The sequence below is a fragment of the Orcinus orca genome, chromosome 16 (genome assembly GCF_937001465.1).
Source record: "Orcinus orca chromosome 16, mOrcOrc1.1, whole genome shotgun sequence".
NCBI classification, from domain to species: Eukaryota; Metazoa; Chordata; class Mammalia; order Artiodactyla; family Delphinidae; genus Orcinus; species Orcinus orca.
Window position 1 is genome coordinate 45,360,168 of NC_064574.1, and position 26,856 is coordinate 45,387,023.

Here is a 26,856-nt window from a genome sequence, read left to right on the forward strand (position 1 = left end):
TCAGGATAAAGAAAATTATGAGCATTCACCTAATGTGAAAAGTCAGATCTGACCATCTGGCTCTATTTCAACATGATCTTCAAATTTTCTTCTCGGAATTAAAAAGAAAAAGAAGAAATAAAAACCACTTACTGAGTAGATTTATTAATACACTTGAGATCGGGGGGATGGAACTAACTGTATTTACTTCTGAAATAGTTGAGAAACATATTTTCAATCACAATTACATAGCAAATCCTACAGTAAATACTCAAATAAATTTAGTGACCATCTTAAAGTTTCTCAGAATACCCCATCCACCTTATTAAATGAATCCCACTGATTCAGAGTTTTTAACAATTATTACTTGACTGGGCTAGAGTTTCTTGTATTTTTCATTTTAAAAAATAGTTTCAAGAAACAAAATGGTTACTGTAAATAAGACTTCAAGTACTTTTCCAACATTTCATATATATATTTTGCATTTTTTTCACCATCATCCTTACCACCATTTATGTCTGGAATCATTTGTTTAAAGCTCACTCTGAGCATATACGTCCTCCCAACATCCTCACAGCAGTTCCATTAGCTGGGTACCAGGGTCACCATTTTTATACATGAGAAAACAGAGGTTCAGAGAGGTTACCTTGTCCAAGATCACACAGCTAGAAAGAGACAGGATTTTTATTCCATGGATTTTATTTCCATCTAGTCTTGGGAAAAAATGCTAGCCACTAGCTTGTATATCTATATGCAAATTTTAGAAATTAAGCCACATTTTAACATCTGCAATATAGACCATTCTTCAGTTCAAAATAACTTTCCCTGAACAAAACAGGATTCATGTGGTCAAGTGTCTTGACTCTCTGTTTAGACCTCTGTTTTCTTAATTGTACTTTTAGAAATACAATATCATATATGCCTACCTGTCTTTTCTTTTTCAATCTGTTTTAGCAGACAGTGTGGTTTTCTGGGTAATAAAAAGACTATCAAAATCCAAATCAACCCTTTCATAATCATCAAAACTCAGATAACTGCAGATTCCAGCAGATCTGCAATTTTGCCCTTGGAGTTAATGGTCAACCCAACATAACAAGTTGGTATGTTGCCTTTGAATTACCAAGAGTGGCTGCTGCCATTATATAAAGCAGTGGTTACTGATGATTGTGTTTAAAGTTTCTTGAACCCTGTGGACCCTTTGTTTTCCATAGAGAGAGGTTGCATAATGGAACATAAGTAAGAAATGAACCATCCATTGCCTTTCTTCTTCTGTGGTGGGCGTGGTGGCTGCTACACTTCTGAGAGATCTAAAGTCAGCAAAAAATATTCACAGATGATGCTTTGCTTTCCACCAAGGTCTAAAAACAGCAGTACCGTGATTAATAAATCTTTCCATGATGAAACTCCTTTATGACATTTATGGTTAAAATATTGCCATATGAAATCCAGTTGAAGCTTGAGTCATTTGGCTTAAAGTAACCCAGATTCCTATGTGATAGTTCTTTGGTTATACAGCTACGAAGAGACCAACAGATAATCATGATAGTATTTCAAATGCAAAGTAAATTCAGGGCACTTAGTAGCTTTATAAATTAGGTAGTTAGACTGAGTCAAAAAAAAAAAAAAAAAAGGAAACCTATTTGCTGGCTCTCAAATGCAATAACAACCCCTCCCCCAAAGTTTCTGGGTTCTTCTATGGTTTTCCCTGGCCCTTCAACTGGCTTCCGTGAAGTAGGAGTTTATATAAAAAGCCAGAGGTGAAATACAAGTTGTTTTACCTTATTCAGTGAATGTCAGTTGGGTCCTTCAGGAAGCAAATGCCAAGGCAGAGTTACAAATACCAGAGACATAGTGGAAGTAACACCTCTGACAGATAAGGGAGGGGGCAGGAGTGGGGAGGGAAGCTTTCAGATCATTCTGCAGGTCTCCGGTGATGGGAGGAGGGAAGGAAAGAGGCTTGGGTAGGAGGAGCCTCAGCCCGCAGGACAGACCTGAGAAAATAAAAAGAAACTCCAGAGACTGGCAGAAACAGGCAGACCCCAGGATGCTCCGTCACTGACCGGAGGCTTCCTGGTCCACTACAAATGCTGCAGCAGATTCCAGAACTGCTGTCTGTTCTCCTCACAGCTGGTCGGCAAGTTCTTTCTTAGAGAAATATCCCAACAGCACACCTCCATGACTGCCATAGAGTATTTTCAGTTAAATTACGTGTTAAATATTTAAACCATTACAATTCAGTCTTACATTTTAATTCAGCCTCTAGTTACAGAGTCCTAGAAAGTCAACTGAGTGGGTAGGACCATGCCTTTTATTAACAAAGATGTTAGGATGTTAATGGCCTCAGTTGTCTCTCTCTGTGTTTCACACTCACATCTCTACTGGTAGCAGCAAATACTCAGCTGACATCCACATCCAGTTTCCACAGCACGATGGTAATTTACTAGTCTTTCAGCTTCTTCTTATTTATTTATTTAATTTTTGGCTGCGTTGTGTCTTCATTGCTGCACGGAAGCTTTCTCTAGTTGCGGTTAGTGGGGGCTACTCTTCCTTGCGGTGCACAGGCTTCTCATTGCAGTGGCTTCTCTTATTGCAGAGCACAGGCTCTAGGCACACAGCCTTCAGTAGTTGTGGCACGTGGGCTCAGCAGTTGTGGCTCGCAGGTTCTAGAGCTCAGGCTCAGTAGTTGTGGCGCACGGGCTTAGTTGCTCCGCGGCATGTGGGATCTTCCCAGACCAGGGCTCGAAACCATGTCCCCTGCATTTGCAGGAGATTCTTAACCACTGCACCACCAGGGAAGCCCCTATTTGAACTTCTTGATGCTACTCCCCATCCATAGAACCATGGCCCCATGAAGCAAACTGCACAATGGTCTCCAAACATTTACTTGATTCAAACCATTCCATTTGGTCTCCTACAGCTGATCATTTGATCTGACCCCAAAGTATCTCAAAAGTAGACAATATGGGGAGGGAACATACAGGGCATTTCAATCCCTTTACTTTCCTGGATGAGTCATCCAGTATCTACAAGTTCCCAGTCATGTCAGAAACCAGCTCCACGGGGAGGGATCAACACCTCTACAGCATAGGCCTGTTTATAGCTCAGCCGATCAGATCATCAGATCAAGCTCTTCAGATCATCAGGGATCCCAAACCTCTTCAAGTTGAAAGGCACCCTTGCCCCACCAAATGCATGTTTTGCAAGATTCTACCCAATTGATTTTTTTCTAAAAGATATAAATTTTGATCCCAAGTGTCATGCAAAGTCATGAAAAAAAAATGCTTTCAGAGCAGGTTCCAACATAGCAGAAGAGATGAAACCAAGTTCATACACACTTCATCCCTTACCCTACAAGAGGAGTGGAGATGCAGCTGCCTACTGGGCCTTCCATGACAAACTACCACACTACCACAGACTGAGTGGCTTGAACAAAGAAGCTTATTTTTTCACAGCTCTGGAGGCTAGAAGTTCAGGATCAAAGTGCTGTAAGGGTTGGTGTCTGGTGAGGCTTCTCTTCCTGGCCAGAGAAGGCCACCATCTTACCGTTTCCTGACAAAGTCTTTCTTCCATGTGTAGGCATAAAAAGAGAGTCTGCTGGTGCCTCTTCCTCTTCTTATAAGGACACCAATTCTGTCAGAATCGTGGCCCACCCTTCTGACCTCAGTTAACCTTAATTACCTCTGTAAAGGCCCTATCTCCAAATACAATTTGGGGGGAGGAGGAGGGCTCAATTCAGTCCATAACAGGGGGTGCAGAGCAGTTAAGTACTGTGAAACAAGGAAACCCAAAAGATCTGAAATCTATCTGTAGTGTCACCAGCCACATTGATGAATCACAAATGAGGTCAGGAATTAAAACAAATAACACTTCCTCAGTTTTATAGGTGTGTATATCCTCATTGCCAAGGTGAAGGCTTGAGAAGGGCACAAATCAAAATCAGCCCTTGGCTCACTTATTAAGACAGTAAATTCCTCTCCTTTTTTCTGCCCAATGCTGAGGACCACATGGACCAAGCTTTTTGTAAGAAGATGGATCCAGGTCTCCACCACCCACTCAGAGAGTCTGTAGAGTTCATGGTGCCGGGACACAGAGGTAAGAGTTCACACGTCTTGTCTAGAGAAGAATCGGATTACCCATCAGGAGAACGTGAGTTTCAGGTTGCTTCTGTAGCTTTTGGTGTCTCTGACACACGGGGAGGCAAGGATAAGAGTACTTTCCTCTGCAACTGCTAAGACTATTTATTTGAGGGACAGATAATTTATCCAAACCATTTATCAGATGCTCTTCTGTGGTGCTGCGGTAGCATCTAGTGTGCATAATAAGGTGGCCTGGAGCCCTTATCAGTTCTAACTGTGAGCAATAACCTGGATTTACGTGCAGGAGGGCGGGATTGCAGATGCGGAGAGAAGATGGGTCAGTTTCCCTCACTAGTGTCCAACCATCCCTGTCAGTCACAGCTGCTCATTCCTTGTTAAGCAAAGGGGCCGGCATGCTGAGTTAGGGGTGAGAAGGCGTGATGACAGAGAAAGACGGTACCATCTTTCCACACAGGGTTACTCTAGCGTCTCAGTTGTCCGTTGGTGACATGACATGCACACGTTTGGAGATAAAAAGGGAGGGATCACAGGAGGAATCCAGGGGTGCACAAGGCTCTCTGACTCACCGAGATGCACTCCCTAGCATCATTTTCTCCTAGTCGGGAAACACAGGCAAAGTAAGAGTTGTCTGTGATGATATGATAATAAAATGAACAAAGCTTTGTCTATGAACACAGCTGATGTCTGATCCACTGTTAGTGAGGCATGCATCATACATGATGTAACTGTGAATCTATTTTACCAGATATGTTCATGTCCTTGCACACATGTTCTATGCTCTTGCCTGGCATCTCTCCAGAACAAGTAGTACGTGACTATAAGACAAAGGGGTACAGGTTTGGAGTACAGCAGTCTGTTCCCATGGAATAAAAAGGTCACAGTAGGTTTACATCAAGATTCCAACTGTGTCTTAGCCTCACACCATTGTGCTCCCACAAGCCTAAGTCAGCCCTGGGCATTCAGCTCCTGGCAGGCAGGGCTGCTCTCACCCCTTCAAGGGAGAGACTTCCTACTGCCCCGTACCTATGCTCTGTTAGCAGACAGGGAAGCCCAAGAGAGATGCCCCTTGTTCCCCCAAGGGTGGAACCGATGTCTCCATCGGGTGGGACCACTCTGCATCATTTCCCAGGGCTGCCCAAGGTGTGCACCCCAGGGGGCCACAATGGCCTGCTCTGTTGGCTTCCTCCTCTTCCCTGTCTCTCGTTCTGCCTGCTCACAGCTTCCTGGGATTACTTCCCAGTAAATTGCTTGTGCCCAAATCCTTGTCTCAGGGCAGTTTCAGGAAGATTCCAACCTGAGGCAGAATCAATTCATCTTTCTCCATATTTGTTCCTCTTTCACAACCATTAGAAATTTTCTTTTTCTGATCAGTCTTTGTAAATTCAGATTCCATTCAACGAGATGAACATTCATAATCACCCAGTTACCGGGATGTTAGGATGTAATTTCAGAGAAATCTACTGTCTGGTGCCAGGATGCCAGGCAATTTGGAAGAGAATGTTCATACTCTGCCCTCAAAGCCCAGTTCTGAGCCAGAGGCTATGGGTTTCAATTGGGGAAGATACATTTTCATCCTGTCACTGACTTTTTTTTTTTTTTTTTGCGGTACGCGGGCCTCTCACTGTCGTGGCCTCTCCCGTTGCGGAGCACAGGCTCCGGACGCGCAGGCTCAGCGGCCATGGCTCACGGGCCCAGCCGCTCCACGGCACGTGGGATCTTCCCGGACCAGGGCACGAACCCGTGTTCCCTGCATCGTCAGGAGGACTCTCAACCACTGCGCCACCAGGGAAGCCCTGTGCTTTAGTTTTTGATTCATTGCCTTTTGATATCTTTAAGTCAATCCTTTCTAGAAATAATATTTCTTTGCAATTTGAAAAATCACAGGATAAATAAGAATGCATCCTGATTTCTTGGATTTCCCCCATAGAGTTCCTATCTGCAAACATGAATGACTTTCATATTTCTTCTCTTTATAGTTAACCACAACCAAAAGCACACTTGTAACTCAATGTAGGACACTCTTTCCTTTATAAGCTTCAGTTATGCAACCCAGTCATACAAATAAGCCCCAAGATTTATAATCAGTTTAGCCTTTGTATCCTATTTCTGGCTTTGTTTATGCTAGCTTAGTCTCCATCAAAATGATGTCCAAATTAATTGGGCGTTTGTCTTAACCTACCAATGACTTCATTCCACTGTGGACATGTATCTAATGTATTTACAACACACACACACACACACACACACACACACACACACACATGCACACAGAGTTGTGCGTTTGTTGTTTTTCTGTAGGGGGTCTGTACTTTCCTTTATTTATAATTATTTTTGGAACTTCATTTTGAAAGTTCACTTATTTATCATCTTCTAAAAACACACCCTAATGGAGTACCACAATGGCTTTAAACCATTCTCCAGTCTGAAACTCATCCTTGATAATAGGCTAGCTCTGACACTGAAGGAAGAAACTGGAGGAAAGTAACGTCAAGGAACCACATGAGTAACTTGACTTTCTCCACGCCATCCCCTCGTATTCTTTCGAGCTGAGAGTTTTTGCCCGAGTGAATCTGTATCCCATGCCTCTCAGAGTTCCCTGCCCCCAAATAAGGAACAGAGGCCGTTAAAATGTGGAAAATTAAGAAAATGCAGAACACATCATTAACTCATATAGTCAGGAAGCTGTGGCAATCTTTCCTTCTCCTCACATAAGGCCCACTATAAATGAAATATATATTTTAATTATTTCCAGTTTAGATATTCCCAGTGCACAGTACACAACCTCAACGGCTCGCTGTAGAAGAAAGGAAAGTTGGGCGGCGAGAAAGCAAGAAGAAAGTTGCACTTAATGAAGAACAGTTGCAAGGCATCGTCACATCGCCCTGAGCAAAACTCTTCCTTTAATTTTGTAGAAAAAGCAATTGATTTCCCCTACGTGCAGCGTCTGTATTCAGATTCTGTTTACTCATGAGCTGTGACAGGTTTACCCAAAGCAGCTTTGCAAACCAGCTGTCCTTCACAACCTCTGTGGTTATAATTCTTTTAAGTTGCAGGGATAACTTAAAATGTCCACAGCCCTCCGGGATGCAATGCAGGCAGCAGGAACTGTTGACATATTTTATTTTTTATGTAGCATTTTCAATTACAAAGAATGGCACAACCATGAACCTTCATTCAAGCCTTCCCTCACTTGACAGTCATCGGGAAACATAAAGCATCAAAGTCCCTTCAACTCAGCCTCTTTCCAGAAAACTCTGCCAACTGGCCAGGGATGCCAATCCTGACTCCGTGAAAACCAAGCTGGAGCCCTGAAAGCACAGAGCCTATGCCTTTCCAGTGACACCACAGGGGGGGCGTCACCCCCAGGAGGGACTTGGTGGAAATCATGATGCAGGTGGGATATCACTTTCAAACTCTTTAAGCTACTCAGCCAGTTTCTGCCTGTCCTTAAAAAAAAAAAAAAAAGATTTCTTCAAAAGTTCTTGTAACTTGTTCTTGTTTTTCAAGCTTAGTAACTCTCTACTCTAAAATTTTATCACAACAATCGCTTATGTTAAATATTCTCCACATCTGCTTCAGCAGTGGCGTAGCGGGGTAGGGTGGGGGGTGGCATTTAACATCCGCCTTGTGCAAGACAGATTTAGTACTTTGAAGAATCCAGGAAGGTTCTCCTTATTTTATAAAGGTGTTTACAAGCACTGCTTTGGCCTGCAGCCAACTTATGATGATTAAATAAACGTATACTGGTATTCTACCTAACTAGGCCCTAGTGGGAACGTATCCTAGAAAATTAAACTGTCAGGGAGTAGAAATAAAATGGTCACAAAGCATCACAAAATGCTTGGGGAGAAATGAGATTGATGGAGGCTTAGTACCGCCCCCTCTCCCCCAGGAGTAGTGCTCTCTGGCTGCTGGAGTCCTCACGATTCCCAAATTCCCACTTCCCTCTGTGCATCTGAGTCTTTGCGCGGACTGTTCCAGGAGCCCAGGGTGTTCCCTGTCTCTTCCCAGCTTGGGAACTCATCCTCCAAGACCTGGATCAGAGAGACCTCCGGGAAGGGGCAGCACCCCGCACAGCTACGGTGCAGCTGAAGCATCATAGGAGACCCTCACCCTGTGACCTCCGACAATTCTGTTCCTGTATCCTTTCTCCCCAGCAGCCAAGTCCTCAGCGAATGCGCATGTCTGCCACTCACTCTCCTTAGTAGCACAAGTCCTCTGCCAGGTGCCACGTGAAGAAAATTTGTTAAATGAATAAAGATAGACTAACAGTAGAAATACATACATATATACCTATGTATACTCATATCCTAGTTTCATCACGTAAAAGAGTTCAGATTGGCTGCAAGAAGAGATTCTTCCAGCCTCTACTCAGTTCACTGTGAGAAGCAACTCATAGTTTTCCTTTTTCTGGACGGAAGACCAGCATTTTTCAGAAAAATATCTGCTTCAGAAGTAACCACTATAGTGTCAAAGTTATCTTTAAAATACTCATCAGAAAATTTTTAACATCTTAATTGGAGTATGATTGCTTTACAATGGTGTGTTAGTTTCTGCTTTAAAACAAAGTGAATCAGTTATACATAAACATATGTTCCCATATCTCTTCCTTCTTGCATCTCCCTCCCTCCCACCCTCTCCATCCCATCCCTCTAGGTGGTCACAAAGCACTGAGCTGATCTCCCTGTGCTATGAGGCTGCTTCTCACTAGCTATCTATTTTACATTTGGTATAAAATACTCATCAAATTTTTGGCACCATTGGTTGCTTGCATATACCATTTTTACTTGGCTTACAGACTCTCTGTTGGAAAAAATGTCCATTTGAATACGTGTATATGTGTGTGTGTGTGTGTGTGTGTGTGTGTGTGTGTAAAATCATCAGCGCTTCCCAAATAACCAGGGTCAGGACAAAATGGGTTTGATTTCCTAGAATAAATAAAAACATAACATATGGAGGCTAATGCTCAAGTCTGTCATTAGAAAAGAAAAAGGAGAAGGAGGAAGAAGGAGGAGGAAGGAAAGGGAAGACTTATTAATCGAAACCTCCTCTGACCCCATGTATAATGTTCACTAAAGCTAACGTTTATTAAGCCCTTGTAATCCAGGAAATTTTAAAAGTACTTTCCATGTATTGTCTTATGCAATCCTCACCCACACTCCATGAGGCACGTCCTACATCACCCCATTATTACCCATGAGACAATGGAGTCACAGAGGGTGACCTGCCCAAGGTCACCAGCTAATAAATGGTAGCATCAGGGTTTGAACTTGGGCTCCTGGCTCCCTTGAAAGAAGGCTCCAAACATGCCATCTCAATGTCCTCACCTTTCACTCCCCCTTCACCAACTCCACACTGACCTCTGACCCCATTATTCTAATGGAACAGCCCTGGTGGGTCAGTGATAACTTCCATGTTAGAGGGGATATTATTCAGGCCTCATTAGACTTGACCTCTTGGTCAAATTCAGTCCTGCTGACCTGCACATCTTGCATACCTTTATTCTGGGGTACAGTTCTTCCCTGTTTTCCTCCTACTTCTCTGCCGGCTCTTTCTCTGGCTCCCGTCCTAGTGTCTTTTTCTTACCACATCCATTTAAAAGTTGATGTTCCTCAGGGGTGGTCCCAGGTGTCCTTTATTTTTCCCTCTTATGCAATGTTCTCACCCTAGTATCTAAGGCTCAAATCATCTCATCTAATTCCCAGTTTCAATTATCACCTATGGATAAATAACACATAAATGTGTAGTGCCAACCCAGACCTCAGACCTACTTCCTGAGCTCCAGACCATATCGTCCAGATCCTGCCTGAAAGCTCCTCCTGGATGTGGGGAAGATACTTCAAACTTGCTCATCAGATATGTATTGCTGAACCTGCAGCGATGCCTGACACACAGGCGTGCATTCTTGTTGAAAGAGTTAAGAAATAGATGGACGAAACTCAGATGTCCTAAACCAAGCTCATGATCCCCTGTCACCCCAAACCCATCCCCTTCCAGGGTTCCTTCCTTCCTGAACGGCACCACCTTTGAGAACTCTGTTTTCCTGTGTCATCTCAGCACTGGCTTCTGTCAATTTCATTTTCTAGTTACGTTTCAAGTTGATCCACTTTGTCCACTTACACAGCCGTCTACCTGTGCTCCCTCCGTCTCTCCCTGGGCTACCACACAGGTACTTCTAACTGGTAAACCCACATCCACTCGCACTGTTTCCTATCCATTTTCCACAACACTGGCAGAGTGGTCTTCTCAGAAAATAAATCTGATTGTTGGCCAACAGGGTTAGAACTGCTCAGGGGTTTTTCGCTGCTCTTATAACTAGGACCCAAATCCTCAGTGTGACCAATGGGACTCTGAGCTGTCTGACTCCTGCCTGAATCTCCAGGCACTCTTATTACAGCTAAGGTTTTAATCCCCTGTGGAGACCAAGCTCCCTCCTGCTTGAGGGGGGGCCTTCACGTATGGAATTGCTAAGTCCCTGAGCATCTCCCAATACTCTTCTTCAATGAGTTGATTCCCACTCATTCTTCTCTAGTTTTCTGGGCTGTTTCCATCCTCTTATTAAGGCTCTAAGTGGTCATATTACATTTATTTATGCGATAATCTAGTGACTAGCTGTCTTTCCCATTTTACTATAAACTCTATGTAGGTAGGAAGTTTGGTTTTTTTCTGCTTAATTTTATTCTTATTTCTTGTCACAATGCTTGTCCAATAAAGAATTATTGTAACTATTGAAGGAATGTATTGATGAGAAATTTATAAAGGAAGATCAACACCAAACATGGGTTGAAAAGTTACTAGAGTTAGAGAAATATAGAAAGAGTACAAGAACCATACAAGCAGAGAAGAAGGTTACCTGTAAAGGAAAAAAATTCTAGACTGGGCTCATTAATACCTGGAAACAGTTTTTGCCAGGAGATACTGCAATGCTATGTTAAGCTTTGAGGAGAAAAATTGTAGTCAAAGCAATCTAGTAAAGATTTCATTATATTATTCAAGTATAAAGGCAACAGAAACTCTTCCCCACACATACGGAGCAGAATCACAATGTTCATCATTGTTCATTTTTGTTGGTTGATAGCGTTCCTCCACTGTGCAGGAGGTGGGAAAAGGGCAGAATAATCAAGGAAGCAGAAAAATAAAATGAAATAACATAAATAAAGCCTAACGTGTCTTTCATGCTAATACATTTGAAAAATAAATCCATTGAAGCGAATGATTACTCTCAGGTTGAATACAAAAGCAAATCCCAACACACTGGAACTAAATGATTAGAAATGTTTGCAAGCAGAAAGGAGGAGAAAAAAGATCTAAATGTAAGACCTAAACTTATAAAACTATTAGAAAAAACATAAGGGAAAAATTTCATAACCTTGGATTTGGTCATGATTTCTTGGATCTAATTCCAAAAGCACAGGCAACAAAAGAAAAAAAATAGATAAATTAAACTACATCAAAATTAAATTGTGTATCAAAGGACACAATGAACAGAGTGAAAAGGCAACCCATGGAATGGGGAAAGTATAGACAAATCATGTGTATGATAAAAGGTTAATATCCAGAATATGTTAAAACTCCTATAACCCAACAACAAAAAACAAACTTCCAAGTTAAAATGTGGGCAAAGGGCTTGAACACTCACTTATCCAAAGAAGATACACAGGGACTTCCCTGGTGGTGCAGTGGTTAAGAACCCGCCTGCCAATGCAGTGGACACGGGTTTGATCCCTGGTCTGGGAAGATCCCACATGCCACAGAGCAACTGAGCCCATGCACCACAACAACTGAGCCTGCGTTCTACAGCCTGTGAGCCACAACTGCTGAGCCCACGTGCCACAACTACTGAAGCCCGTGCGCCTAAATCCTGTGCTCTGCAGCAAGAGAAGCCACTGCAACGAGAAGCCCGCGCACCGCAACGAAGAGTAGCCCCCACTCGCCTCAACTAGAGAAAGCCCGTGTGCAGCAACGAAGACCCAATGCAGGCAAAAATAAAATAAATAAATGAATAAATTTTAAAATTTATTTAAAAAAAAACAAAGAAGTTACACAAATGGCCAAAAATCACATGACAAGATGCTCAACATCACTAATCATTAGGGAAATGCAAATGAAAATCACAATGAGATATCCCCTCAAACCCATTAGGCTGGCTACTATCAGATAAACAGAAAAGAACAAGTATGTGTGAGGATGTGGGGAAATTGGAATCCTTGTACAAGCTTGGTGGGAAAGTAAAGCGGTGTGGTCACTATGGAAAACAGGATAGCGGTTCCTCAAAAAATTAAAAAGAGAATTACTATGTGATCCAGCCTTTCCATTTCTGGATATAAACCCATAAGAATTGAAAACAGAGACTCACAAGAGATATCTGTACACCCACATCCATGGCAGCATTATTCAAAATAACCAAGAGGCAGAAGCAACCCAAGTGCCTACAGATGGGTGAATGGATAAACCAAATGTCTTATATACATACAATGGAATATTATTTAGCCATAAAGAGGAAGGAAATTCTGACACCTGCTACAACGTGGAAGAACCTTGAGGACGTTGTACTAAGTGAAAGCAGCCAGTCACAGAAGGACCAGTATTGTATGATTCCACTTGTAAGAGGTATCCAAAGTAGTCAAATTCATAGAGGTGGAGAGTCGAAAGATGGTTTCCAGGGGCTGGGGGGAAGGGAGGATGGAGAGTTATTGTTGAATGGGTACCGAGTTCAGTTTTGCAAGATGAAAAGAGTTCTGGAGATGGATGGGTGGTGATGGTTGTACAACAATGTAAATACGCTTAATGCCACTGAACTGTACACTGAACAATGATGACAAATTTTGTCATGTGTAGTTTACCACAATCTTTTTTAAAGAAGCGAAAAAACATACCATGTAAATTAGAAGTAAAAAGAGAGCAAGAACCAACAAATTAATATCTGACAAACTCAAGGGAAAATGATTTAAATTGGAGAGAGAGGCCTACTTTATAATCACCATGATGATAGTCCTCTACTGTGAAGAGAAAACGACTTGAATTTTCTGTACCCCAAGTAACCTGACATCAAAATAGAGAAGCAAAACCTGTAGAATCACAAGGAGAAAGGGAAAGAAACAGAACTCTAAACCAATAATTGGAACCTTAAACACAACTTTCTTAGTTCTGGGCAGATCAAGTAGATAAAACATCAGAAAGAAGACTTTTTAATTAAATTGAGGCATAGTTTACATACAGTAAAATGCATAATGAATTTTTACATATGTATAAACTCATGTAATCTCCATCCAGGTCAAGAAACATACAGACATTTCCCCTCTCAGAAGGTCCCCTCATGTCCCTTACCAGTCAATCTGCAAGGTAACCACGTCCTGACCTCTACTGTCAACCACAGAACAGTTTTGATTGCTCTGCGATTTCATATATAGAGAATTATGCAGTGTGTAGTCTTTTTAAGATCCATCCATGTTGTTGTGTATATAAACAGTTTGATCATTTGTATTGTTGTATACAATTGACTGAATGAATATAACACAGATTGTCTTGTGCAAGTATTTAATGAACATATATTGCTTTCATTTCTCTTGGGTATATACCCAGGAGTCGAATGGCTGGGTTTTAGGGTAAGTGTACATTTATCTTTGTTAGAAATTGCCAAACCGTTTTCTAAAGGGTTTGTAAACTCCAAGACAGGAATCTCTGAGAGTCCCAGTTGCCCCACGTCCTTGCGAACGCATGGTGTTGTCTTTTCCGTAGAAGTGCACACGATCTCACTGTGTTTTAATTTGCATTTCCTTGATGAGTAATAATACTTGAACACCTTTTAGTGGATTGATTGACCATTTGGATACTTTCTTTTGAAGTATCTGTTGTAGTCTTTTGTCCTTTTCTTAAAAATTGGGCCATTTGTCTTTTTCTTATTGATTGATTTCTTTATATATTCTAGGAAAAAGTTCTTTGTCAAATATACTTATTGAGAATACAGTCTGTTTCTTGCCTTTCACTTTCTTAAAGCTGTCTTTCTTTTTTTATTACTTTTTATTGGAGTATAGTTGCTTTACATTGTTGTGTTAGTTTCTGCTGCACAGCAAAGTGAATCAGCTATACATATACATATATCCCCTCTTTTTTGGATTTCCTTCCCTTTTAGGTCACCACAGAGCATTGAGTAGAGTTCCCTGTGCTATACAGTAGGTTCTCATTAGTTATCTATTTTATACATAGTAGTGTATATATGTCAATCCCAATCTCCCAGTTCATCCCACTTCCTTTTCCCCCTTTGGTATCCATATGTTTGCTCTCTACATCTGTGTCTATATTTCCACTTAAACCTGTCTTTCAATGACTAATAATTTGTAATTTTAATGAAGTCAAAATCCCCAATTTGTATTCTTTTGTGGTTAATGCATTTGCATCTATTCCAAGAATAGATGCAAGGTCTCAAAGGCAACCTTCAATATTTTCCTCCAGAAGCTTTGGAATTGTAGTCTCATATTTAGAACTATGATCCCTTATACTTATTATCCATTTTACTTATTAGGAGCAATTGAGCCAAGAGGTATAAAAGGTATCAAACTCTACTTAAAAAAATAAGAAAATAAAAGTTTTTATACATCAATAAAAACTTACAAGATGACCATAATTTAGGCCACCCCAAATTCCTCAATCAGTGCTGAAAGCATGAATAACAAAAACCACATTCTGTGTCCACAATGCAATAAAATGAGAAATAAATTTTAAAACTTTAAATCTACTTGGAAATCTAAAAAATTCTCTCTTATACACATTGGATGAAAAAGGAAATTGGCATTTCAAAAAGAAATCTATAGAAAATAATGACACAAATTGTTTTAAAATCTTGGGAACAAAGTCAGTTTTGCACTCAGATAAAAGTCACTTTAACTCAGAAAAAGAAAAAGAAAGGAAAGAAGGAAGGAAGGGAGGGAGGGAAAAGAGAACGAAAAGAAAAGGAAAAGGAAAAAGAAAAATAAAGAAGGGAAAAGTGAAGGAATTACTACTGATAACAAAGAAATATGTGAATTTGAAATCAGAAAAGCCATTCTCTCCCCTTTCCCTCATGCTAAGAGACCTGGAGACCCACTGAGCATCCCTTAGAATCAGGGAGCCCCGTGACCCTGCTTTGGGTCCTGTGATGGGGTCAGAGCATGTGGATGCTGCTCTGCCCTCTTTCTTCCTTCTCCCCTTGAACAAGGACGCAATGGCCATCTTGCCACCATGTTGAAATGGCCAGAAGAACCTGAGAGAATTTAGTCCTGACAGACGTGAACTAAAGACAGGGCACCAGCGACCATCTACCTCTTGACCCCTTGATTTGTGAGGAAAAAAAATTACAGCTGCAGAGACTGAAAGCATTCTTCACTGACAAGAGTGAGTAATGAGGTGAGGATGGGGGTCATATCCATGGGAAGGATTTGAGTTAACACATAGATACAGGTACAAATGGGAATTTATTTTATGATGAAGATGTATCCAGTCAGTGGTGGTAAATTGGAACAACTTCATAGCCAGTTGGAGTAAAGGAAAGAATCAAGATGAAGCATTTCCCAGCTTCTTACAATAAAATATAGTCTAAAGTATCAACCTGGAATTTTGCCAAGGAAAAATTAGTATATGTTATTCTCTCCTGAAACACTCCTCCCAATATTTAGAAAGAAATCCCTGACTTAATGTCCACTTTTTAAACAATTGTAACTGCAGGCCAAGTATAGAACAAGTCAATGGGAAGCATTACACTGGCTTATTGTACATTTAAAATCAGAGCCCGCTTAAACTGTATTAACCACAAAGATGAATTTGTATTAACCACAAAGATGACTCAGTATTTCCCTGAAGTGAAACCAGCAAGGAAATAATTTTTTGTTGCTGTGTTTATATTTCTGAAACAAAGGCATGCATCTTTGTGTTTTTATTTTCTAGTTTTCTTAAGAGTATTCTTCAATCCTTATAAAGTGACTCATGCAGTACTACTTTAAAAGATTTTTTTTCAGAAACAGTTAAGATATAATAGAAAATATATGTTTTTTGAATTTATGTTAATAGTTGCTAGAAAAACCACCTGGGCCTGAGCCTTTGGGGATGAGATATTGCAAACCACCATTTCAATTGTTATTACTATTTCTATGCTCATGAGCCTTATTGGTAATCTTCCTCTAAGACCAATCTTGACAATAATAGTTTCCTAGAAAATTGTCTATTTCGTGAGTTTTTAATTTATTGGTATAAAGTTGTTCATATTGACCCTAATAATTTTAAAAAATACTTCTGCTATGTTTGTGTTAATATTATCTGTTCTTAATATTATTTATATGCTTACTTTCCCTCTCTCTGTCTGTTTTATTGTTCTTTTAAAACAGTATTTGATTTTATCAATTAACTCTCCTTTTTGTTTATTTGTCATTAAATCATTTTCTTTTTTATTTCCTTCCTGCTACTTGATTTAGATTTTTGTGTTGTCCCTCTTTCTACTTTTTGGATTTGAAATACTAGGTCATTTATTACAAATTTATCCTTGAAGTACAGCTCAGGGTGCACACCACTGGTTTTTATATAAGGTAAGTATGTTTGAAATATTTTATACCATTTCCTTAGTTTTCCTCTTTAACGATTTTTTTTAGAAATACACCTTATAATCCTTTGAGGGTGCTTTTGATGTTATTTGTTGTATGTTAATTTTACATATTTTGTGGTCAATGTTCCCTCTCAAAAACCTTAGTCTGAAACCATGAGGAATAACCCCAGTCTAGTCATGAGAAAACATCAGGCAAATCCAGACGGAAGATTACTGTACAAAATTCTGCCCTCAGAACTGTCAAGACCATGAAAAACAAGGAAAGTCTGAGAAACTGTCCAGAGGAGACTAAGGACCCAGGACCACAAGATATAACGTGATATCTTGGATGGAATCCTGGGATAGAAAAAGGACATTAGGCGAAAAGTGGTGAAATTCCAAATAAGTGTGGGGTTGAGTTAGTGGTAACCCAGCCATGCTGGTTCCACGTGAGACCAACATACCACCGTGAAGTGAAGTGATGAGTAAGGGAAACAGGATGAACGTTTTGTGGGGCTTCTGCACCATCTTTACGACACTTCTGCAAGTCTGAAACCATCCTAAAGTTTAAAAGTTTGCTTTCATTTCAAGTTAAACAAAACAAAGCAAAAACCTCTGTGGCTTGCCCCTCACTGGTCCATCGTAGGCTCACGTCCTTCCCGTGGCGTTGAAGGCCCTGCGTGGTCTGCTGCCCATCCCTGACTGCCTTGACCTCCTGGCACTCACCTCATCACTCTGCCCCACCTGCTTGCCCACCGTGAGGTCTGTTCTGTGTCTGGGTCTTGCACGGCTCACTCCCTTCCCCACTTTGTTTTACACTAACGTCTTCTTCAAAGTGATGTCTTTCTGACCACTTTATTTAAAAGTACAACTTTCTCACGCTTCCCCTTTATTCCCTTTTCTATATTTTTTCTCCATAGCACTATCATCTCTATCTAACACACAGGCACACAGGCACACACACACAGGCACACACATAAAGGCACACACAATTTTCTTTATGGTCTCTCTACATTCCTTAGAATGTAAGCTGCATTTATGTTTTATCCACAGATGTATCCCTAATACCTATGAAACATCTGACACATTGTAAGAACTCAGTGAGTATTGACTGAGTACAATTAATCAGATAGGACCCTTTAGCAGTAGCTCCACAAGAAACGGTGATTGATTGGACTTGATTTATGGCAGAGAAGACGGACAGGGTGGTCATCTTTGGGATGTACTTTGGGTGTTGAGCAAACAGGATACAGATAGATTAGATGTAGGTTTTCTGCGAATGACGGGAGTGAAGGATGACTCTGAGGTATGTTGAAGGTGGTACCAATTTAATGAAATTGGAGAAACTTCAGAGGGGTTTTTGGGAACAGAGAACTCAATGTTATGTTTGAGATGTGTTGCATTTGGCATACGTCTTAGACAGTCAAATGGAGATGTTTCATATGAGTTAAAGAGAAAACAAAGGATTCATCATAGAAACATTACCAATTAAATGACAGAGATCAAATTATTAATTTAGACAATAGACCAAAATGGATTAAATACCTCTGTTAAAACAAAAGTTTCTCAGTTTGGACTGAAAAACTGCTCTACTCAACATCGCCATCTATGAAAGCAAGGCTGTACACAAAATAGCTTGCACCTGTTGAAAACCAAATGATGGATAAAGGGTAATATACAAATGCAAACTAACAGAAAGACGGAATCTCAATAATGTCCTTCTAATAATTTTACCTCTTGGTTGGGGTTTGAGACAAAGGATAACCAAAGGGAAAATACTAGCCCTGTTGGACCCACACCTCCCATGACAGCAGAATCCACATGGGCTAAGGGTGCTAAGGCAGTGGGGGTGAAGGGCATGGCCGACTTTAGCTCTTGCCACTGCCCTACTTGGTTTGGAGTTCCAGAGAACCCTTAATGTGGACACCTGTAAACCCTAAACACAGGACGCTCCCTGCTCTGGTTGTGGGTTCTGGGGTTGTAAGATGTATATAGTAGGAAGTGGAGTTGAGATGTGTTGGGGAGATAAAATTTATAGGAAACGCGGATTTATTGGATATCTTTTTATAATTTCAAACTCAGTACAAACTTTTTTTTTCAGTGTCCATGGAACATTTACAAAAATATAAAATGATGGAATTTCCATGAAGAATCTTCATGTATTCCTAAAAGTAAAAATTTTATAAGCACATGTTTATAACTGCAACCAGCACAGACATTGATACAAACATTGATGATGACAACAAAATCTAACCCCTTGGAAACTGAAACATAAAATATCCAAATTAATGCAAGGGTCAAAAAAGAAATTAAATATTCAATTTAGTCTCCTCAGAAATAATAATGGTTGGAAAACCATAAATCCCAATTCATACCATGTGGTAAAAATTGTACTCAAAATAAAATTTATAACCTTACATTTTTTTAATGAATAAAAAATAAAGAAGAAATTCAAATGACATGAAAATGTAACCTAAGAAGCTAGAGGGGATAAATAGCCTAATGAAAGGAAAATGAAGGAATTAATAAAGATATATGCTGAATTTGGTAAATTAAAGAATGATAAAATTCATAAATGAGTTCAAGGGGGCTCTTTTGGTTTGTTTTCTTTGTTTTGTTTTGTTTTGTTTTTTTGTGGTACGCGGGCCTCTCACTGTTGTGGCCTTTCCCGTTGCGGAGCACAGGCTCCAGACGCGCAGGCTCAGCGGCCATGGCTCACGGGTCCTCTGTGGCATGTGGGATCCTCCCGGACCGGGGCACGAACCCGTGTCCCCTGCATTGGCAGGTGGACTCTCAACCACTGCGCCACCAGGGAAGCCCTCAAGGGGGCTCTCTGAGAATTTCAGGGAATTAGAGAAGAAGCACTGGCACCAGTCTAAAGGGCACATGGAGATGGATGTGGCAACCAGTGTCCATGGAAACAACCATGTGGCGAGCCAGCGGGAACCAGGGCTCCCCACCAAGGGCGATAATGAGATGAGCTGTGTCTTGGCAAAGGGCCCAAACCTACATCCCTCCCCACCCCCACCAGTCCTGAGGCCATAATGGGTGTAAGCTCCCAGAATCTTAAGTACCACCCCAAGGAGGAAGAGGAGGGTCTGAGCCCTGAGTAGAGAGTCTTGAACAAAATGGACCAAGTTTACATAATTGAATTAGACTGAGAAATTAGACTGATTTTGATGCTTGAAAATGAATAGATCAAATTATTCTGTTGGGTAATAGGGACCAGAGAACTAAATAAAGTTCATATATATATTCATTTATTTCGTTCAGAACTTTATTTAATAGAACTTTATTTATTTATCATATATATATATATATATATATATATATATATATATATATATGTTATATCTTGTGTATAATATAAGTTGGTTTTCCTAACAGGGTTAAGAGGTCTATGGGTTTAACACCCACCATAGATGTGAGACTAAATGTTCAACTTCTCCTTCTATAATAATAAAGGAAGCACAACTTACTGTCTATGACAGTGACACTTGTTTGATCAATGTCCATCTTCCCCACTTTCTCATGAGCTTCACAGGGGCAGGGCCATATCGGTTCACTTAACATTGTAGGTGAGGGGTATGGGACATAGCAGTGCTCAGTGAGCATGTGCTAGAAGAACGAAAAAAAAAAACAGAAGAGAAAGAAGGAAGAGATGGAGGGGAGAAGGCAGAGATAGGAAGAGGAAGGAAGGCAGGAAAGAAGGAAGGAAGGAGGGAGGGGCAGCACAAGGAGGGAGGCGAGGGGCTGGGTTAGTCCTGTGGAATACCATTTGGAAAACACGGATTGTGTTTTCTAAGGCCCTTTGCCCTATAAATATTGATGTTGGAACACTCGCATGTGTGTAACACCGAAGGGAATGTGGGGGGGGGGTGGACACAGAACTAAAGTGCGGGACATTGGCATTATCCCTTAAGCATCTGGGGTAAGGTCAGGGGCTTTAGGCCTTGACAACCACAAGATGATGGCTTGTACTCCAATGACACTTTATGGCGGTGGAACCATCACGAGCCCTATCTGCTTCTCCTACCCTCCATATTCTTATCCAATTTCACAAGTTCCTTTCTCTCCTTTTAAGCTTATTCATCTCCATTTCTGAAATAAAAATTCTCTAAATCATAACCACATGTCATCGCTTTATATGCTCCACTCACTCCTTCCCTCCCTCCCTCCCTCCCGACCTCCTTTTTCCTCTTCTTGTTCTGCCTCTCCCCCTTCTTTCCTTGAACAAATATTTATAGCAAGTCAACTCTGTGGCCATTCCTGTTCTGTTTCCCCTCATCTGCACCTTTTTTTCACTTTGTCTCTCTCCTTCCTGAATCTGGAGCTCACAATGAAGGTTCTACTGCGGATGTGGTCAGCCAGCACGTACAGTGGGGCAGTCATGTTTCTGGACCTGAATACTAGGTCTTTATTAATCAGGCTAAAAGTACATTTGTGTTGGGGCAGCCCATCACATTTTGGTTCAAGATGTGCTCACAATCAACTGAATCCTCTTGGGTGTTCGTCAGTGGCCAGATTGTTCCCATTCTGGGTCATAGGACTAATCACTACCGTGATGATATTCAGACGACCTATTTATCCCTGTTACAGTTCACTCTGTCGCTTTCAGTCTCTCTTTGAAATCAGTGAAATCCTTTGCAGTCTCACAGTTTATTTGCCTAACAACAGAATCATGTGAGAACTAAATTTCGTAGCCTGATAAAAGCAAGACTTAAAGGGTTGACGCATTTTACCCATGTTATTCCATCACGGATTCTATTACTTTCTAATGCATTTGTGGAAACTCCAGGCTTTAGAAGGTAATACTGGGGCCACTTCTAGGCAGGAGAGACTGAAGGTGGGTGTTACCCTCATTTCAACAAGACCAGCCCTGATCTCATATTTTTTCCTATTTCAGCATTCTGCATGAGATATAGGGCAGAAAAAGACAAAGGATCACATTACTTTTAAAACATTTGGAAACCAGCAAATTTTACAATTCACTCCCTCCTGTTTACTTTTTAAAATATTTACTTACTTACTTACTTACTTAATTATGTTGTGCTGGGTCTTAGTTTCAGCATGCGGTCTTCTTAGTTGTGGCATGCATGCAGAATCTAGTTCCCTGACCAGGGATCGAACCCCAGCCCACTGCACTGGGAGCTCAGAGTCTTACCCACTGGATCTCCAGGGAAGTCCCCACCTATTTTATGTTTAAATGTCAAAGCCCTCTCACCCATTCTAGTCTCTCTCTTCATGCAGGGGAGGGAGAAAGCTTTTCCTTTTCCTAGCCTGATTGAATCCCCTATCGATTCTCCCAGCTCCTTGCCCTCCAATCTCTGCTGCACCTGCAATTTCTTTCTCTCAGTTAGCATCCTCCTCTCAACCTGCAGACTGAACACCCGTTCTACCCCGGCACCACCCCATGATGCCTCTGCTTCCCCACCCCCTCTCTCTCTCTGGCTTTTGAGTTGTATCTGGTGTTGGTACCTCCAATCTGTCTTCATCCAAGGGCACCACATCTACTTCCCAACACTTATTTTCCTGATCCCTCTGCAACATTTCTTAAAATCCAGCTATCAGCCATGTTTTCCTGCTGCAAGAGTCTCTCTTGAAACCCCTCCTCTCCCACACCCTAACCCACGTGCATTACCACGGTCATGGCCCAGGTTTCAGTGTCGTCAACGTTACTTGAATGTTTTACAAATTTAGGATATATCCACATAACCTAATCCAGTCAAACTTGTGGTTTTTGGCATCCATCTATAACATATGAGGTTGAATCCCATAAAATCGCCATTTTGCAGATCAAAAATGTGCTATAGTTTCGCAAGCTGTTACCATTGGGAGAGACTGGGTAAAGGGTACATTGGCTCTTTCTGTATCATTTCTCACAACGGCATGTGAATCCATACTTCTTGAAATAAAAATTTTAATTAAAAATGGTCAAATAACAATTTCATAAGATACAATCTAATAGCAGCCCAAAATGTTCAAAAACAGATGACTTATTTATTTTCTCCTTTGGGACTTTTCCATGGGCTACAAAGTGCTAATTCAGAGAGCCCAACTTTATAACCACTAAATAATTTATGAAATAGAGAATTTTTCTAGGAATAATTAAACTTGAACATACAATAATTAAGTTTAAGCATTTAGTAGAAATTTACTCAGTTCAAATTAAAAATCTTCTTTAAAACATCTTCATTTTCTTTATAAATATGTTTTATCATGTGTTACATAATTTTTAGGACAAATGAATCTAATGTCGATTGCATGACCTTAGGCTTGGGTTTAGAGGAAAGAATCGAACCGATTTATTTTTATTCACTTATTTGTTTAAAATGTAAAGATTTAAAAATTGACCATGGATTGGGTCAAGCCATGGATTAAATGCTAAAGGCTCTTTGAATTACAGGATCTCAGTGTAAATGGGGCATTAAAGTCATATGATCTGATCACACATACCTTTGCTGCAACTCTACTCCCCAGAGCATCTCAAACCATTCTTGGACACTCCCAACTGCTAGAAATGTGTTTTATTTTCCATAATAAGGTAGCACTTACCCCCTTTGAAACTTCACTTTCTTTAGTGTTAGTTCTATGCCCGAGTCAAAGAGAGTTAAGTCTGGCCTCTCTCTGTGTTAGATTTGTAAATAGCTGTACACGGCCGTCTGGTCCCCCTTTATCTTGACTCTTTCCCAAGCCCAGTGCTTCCCGAGCTCCCAATCCTTCCTCGTGGCCATGATGTTTTCTCTGCTGATATAGGTTCCTGTGTGTATTTGTTCACAGTAAATGCAGTGCCTGGAATCCCGACTGTGGTCTAAGCATTCAGCTGACTCCTCCATCCATGGAGACAGCAGATATAATCAATGAAGACCGAGATGATCTTCTCAGATATTCTTGGTTTTGGTGTCCAAATTCACTGTTAACTCTTCTAACTCTTAACTACAGAACCAAAATCCTCTTCCCTTCTTTCCCTTCTCTCCTCCACTTTCAGACCAAGTTTGAGCTCTTGAGAGTGAAGAAGGACCAATAACAAGAGAAAAATAACTCGGTTCAAATGTGAATGTCCTCAGTGGCTCTCACATCCTTCCACACTTGAAGGAGTATCGCAGAAACAGGTGGCGAAACAGAAAACACGTTGGACGTGGGCCGTCCCACTTTTCTGGTATGATTTTCAGGTTCAGACTTCTGATTAGCAGAGAGAAGATCAAAAATCTCTTTGAAGAAAACAGTTAGTCAGTGAGCACCGTGATTGGAAGATGACAGGGATCATTCCAGAGTGTTTTCCATGGTGGGAGGGGAATGCCAGGCTTTCTCTCAAATTATAGAGTGAAACAAACACTTATTATTTCCAGACAAGCGATGAGGCAAATGCTGGACCAAGTTAAAGTTTATAAGGAATTGCATTATAAGGATGAAAGGAAAATAAGCGGTGAGATTTGGGGCTGGGTGGTTCTAGCAGGACCAGTGAGGGCTGGGTGCCCTCCCCCACCTGCCCAGGGGGCTCTCAGATGGTACCTGGTGAGGGGCAGCCGACCACAGCTCTGGAGCCTTCCATGATTCGGAGGGTGAGAGGTGCTCTGGGGGACTGAGCTCCCGGGACAGCGCTGGAACCGCCCAGCTCTGCTCCTCAGAAGCTTTACCTTTGTCAACAAAAATAATCAATAAATCATCTATAATTTGAGCCAAACTGAGGACTAGCCCGGCAGCCCGCTTCCCGATGACTCTGAGAAACTTCTCCAGAGAAGCATGGTTTCCAGCACAGTTTTATATCTTGTCAGAACAAAGAGCATTAAACAAGTCAGGGATCTATTTCAAGGAGAAAGAAACACACACAGACCAGCACCTACACAGCAAGTCAGCACGAGCTTGCACCATGGGAGGGAGTTGTATCATCAAAGGAGGACCAGCATGAGCATCCCAGGAAGAGAGGCATTTAATCTTTATTTTTAACATGGACGTTCTTTACTTTTGGTCAATGTGTCCTTTTCTCTAATAATTAAAGCAGATGTACAACGTATGTTTGCTATTGTAGTTGCATAAAATTCATGTTAACTCATGTACAAGCCAGAATGACATCCCTAGATTTCAATATGTGAAAAGTTCTTTTATCATCTTCCACTCAGCGTTTCCCTACAACCTCCCTCAAGGCTTCACCCCAAGCTCCACTATATAACCAACCCCATCTCTGGAAAGGTTAGACTTAACCTTAAATAACATTTGGAAGGCATCAAAATACAAGCCACATCTAGGGACTTGAATTCTAAGAAAATCGTTCCCTTTTTATCAGCAGGTGGCGCTGTTGCACGAGGCTGCGTTTCTTCTGCTGAAGTCGATCAGAAGGACCAAGTCTGAACTAGACAGCGCATTTAATTCATGGATCAGATTTACAAAAATAGTAACCACCTTAACCAAGTGATGAATGATTTCCCTCATCCTGGGACAAACCAACTCCACATGTCTCCTGGTCAGAGGCATGTTACCTTATGCAGTATTTTTGCCCAAAATGCATAACCTGAATCTAATCCTGAAGAAACATCAGACAAACCTAAAGTCGGGGACATCTACCCAATAACTGGCCAGTACTCTTCAAAAATATCACAGTCAGGAAGCCGGCAAATGGTGAAGGAATTGTTCCCGATTGAATGAAATTCAAGAGACATAACTAAATAAATATCCTGCATGTTTCCCTGGACCAGGAAAGTGAAACTGCTATGCCAGACACTGGTAGTTATTGAAGAAAAGGAAGACAATAGAGCCGCGATGACTCATTCAAGTTGACAGGGTCATGAGTTGTCAAACCAGGCAAAATGACCCAATTCCTGCCCTGGGTCCAGGACACTGTCCCTTCCTTTGCTCCTCCTGCTGGGGAGACATAGAAGATACAAAGTCAGGTGCCAAGGACACGAGAACACAGAACAACTCAGAGCACGCCTGTCTCATAACAAGGTATTCAGAATATTGTACTACAGAAACCTCAGTTTTCAAAATTAAAAACCCAGCAACTCCCATCCTGGGTATGTATTCAAAAAAAACAAAAACACTAATTCGATAAGATATATGCATCCCAATGTCCGCAGCAGCGTTATTTATAATTGTCAAGGTATGGAAGTAACCTAAGTGTCCATCAACAAATGAATGGATAAAGAAGCTGTAGTACATATATACACAATGGAATACTACTCAGCCATAAATAGAACGAAATATTGCCATTTGCAGCAACACGAGTGGACTTGGAGGGCATTATGCTAAGCGAAATAAGCCAGAGAAAGACAGATATTGTATGGTATCACTTATATGTGGAATATAAAAAAAATACAACAAACTAGTGAATAAAACAAAAAAGAAGCAGACTCAGGACTTCCCTGGTGGTCCAGTGGTTAAGATGCCACGCTTCCAAATGCAGGGGGCACTGGTTCCATCCCTGGTTGGGGAACTAAGACTCCACACGCCTGAGGCTCAGTGCAGCCAAAAAAAAAAGAAAAGCACACTCTCAGAACTAGAGAACAAACTAATGGTTGGGGGGGGGGGCGGGGTGAGGGAAGGGGGGAGGGGCAATATATGGGTAGGGGATAAAAAACGGCTTATTGTGGGATTATTTGAAATCATGTGTGTGAAACTTTTGAAAATTGTAAATTACTATAGAATTTAATCTTTCATTCAAACAAGTTTTAGAAATTACAAAATAATAATAAAATAACATAGAAGAAGAAAAAAACAGCAGGCTTAAAAGACACTTCACACTTGTCAGGGCTGCTTGGAACTGTCCCCCAGGGCATCCCTGGAGTTGAAGATCCCTGTTCTTCCCTGTGGTAGAAGTTCTCACTTAGAAACACCAACAGGCCCCGCGGACAACAGAACCTACCAAGGACTCAGTCAGCAGAGCTCAGCCCCGGGGAGCGGCTCCCCAAGGCCCCGCCCAGTTTCCATAGCAGCAGCAAAAGTCTGACCGGCTGCTAATAAAGTTGGCTCCTCCTCAGAGATCAGAGGCTGCGCCTGTGTAGCACCACCAGGTGCTGGTGTGACCAGGGATGGAACACACACACACACACACACACACACACACAGGCCTGGCCTGTGGTCCCCCCTCTCTTGCTCGAGGTGTTTAAAGCCTGGAGCTTGTCAGGTCCTGCACGCTGGAAATCCAGAGGGGCTCCTCTGCTAATCTTTAGGCAAATATTTTCTCTGCTCTGCTAGCTTCATGGTGAGTTACCGGCCTTGCGCCTCCGTGGCAAA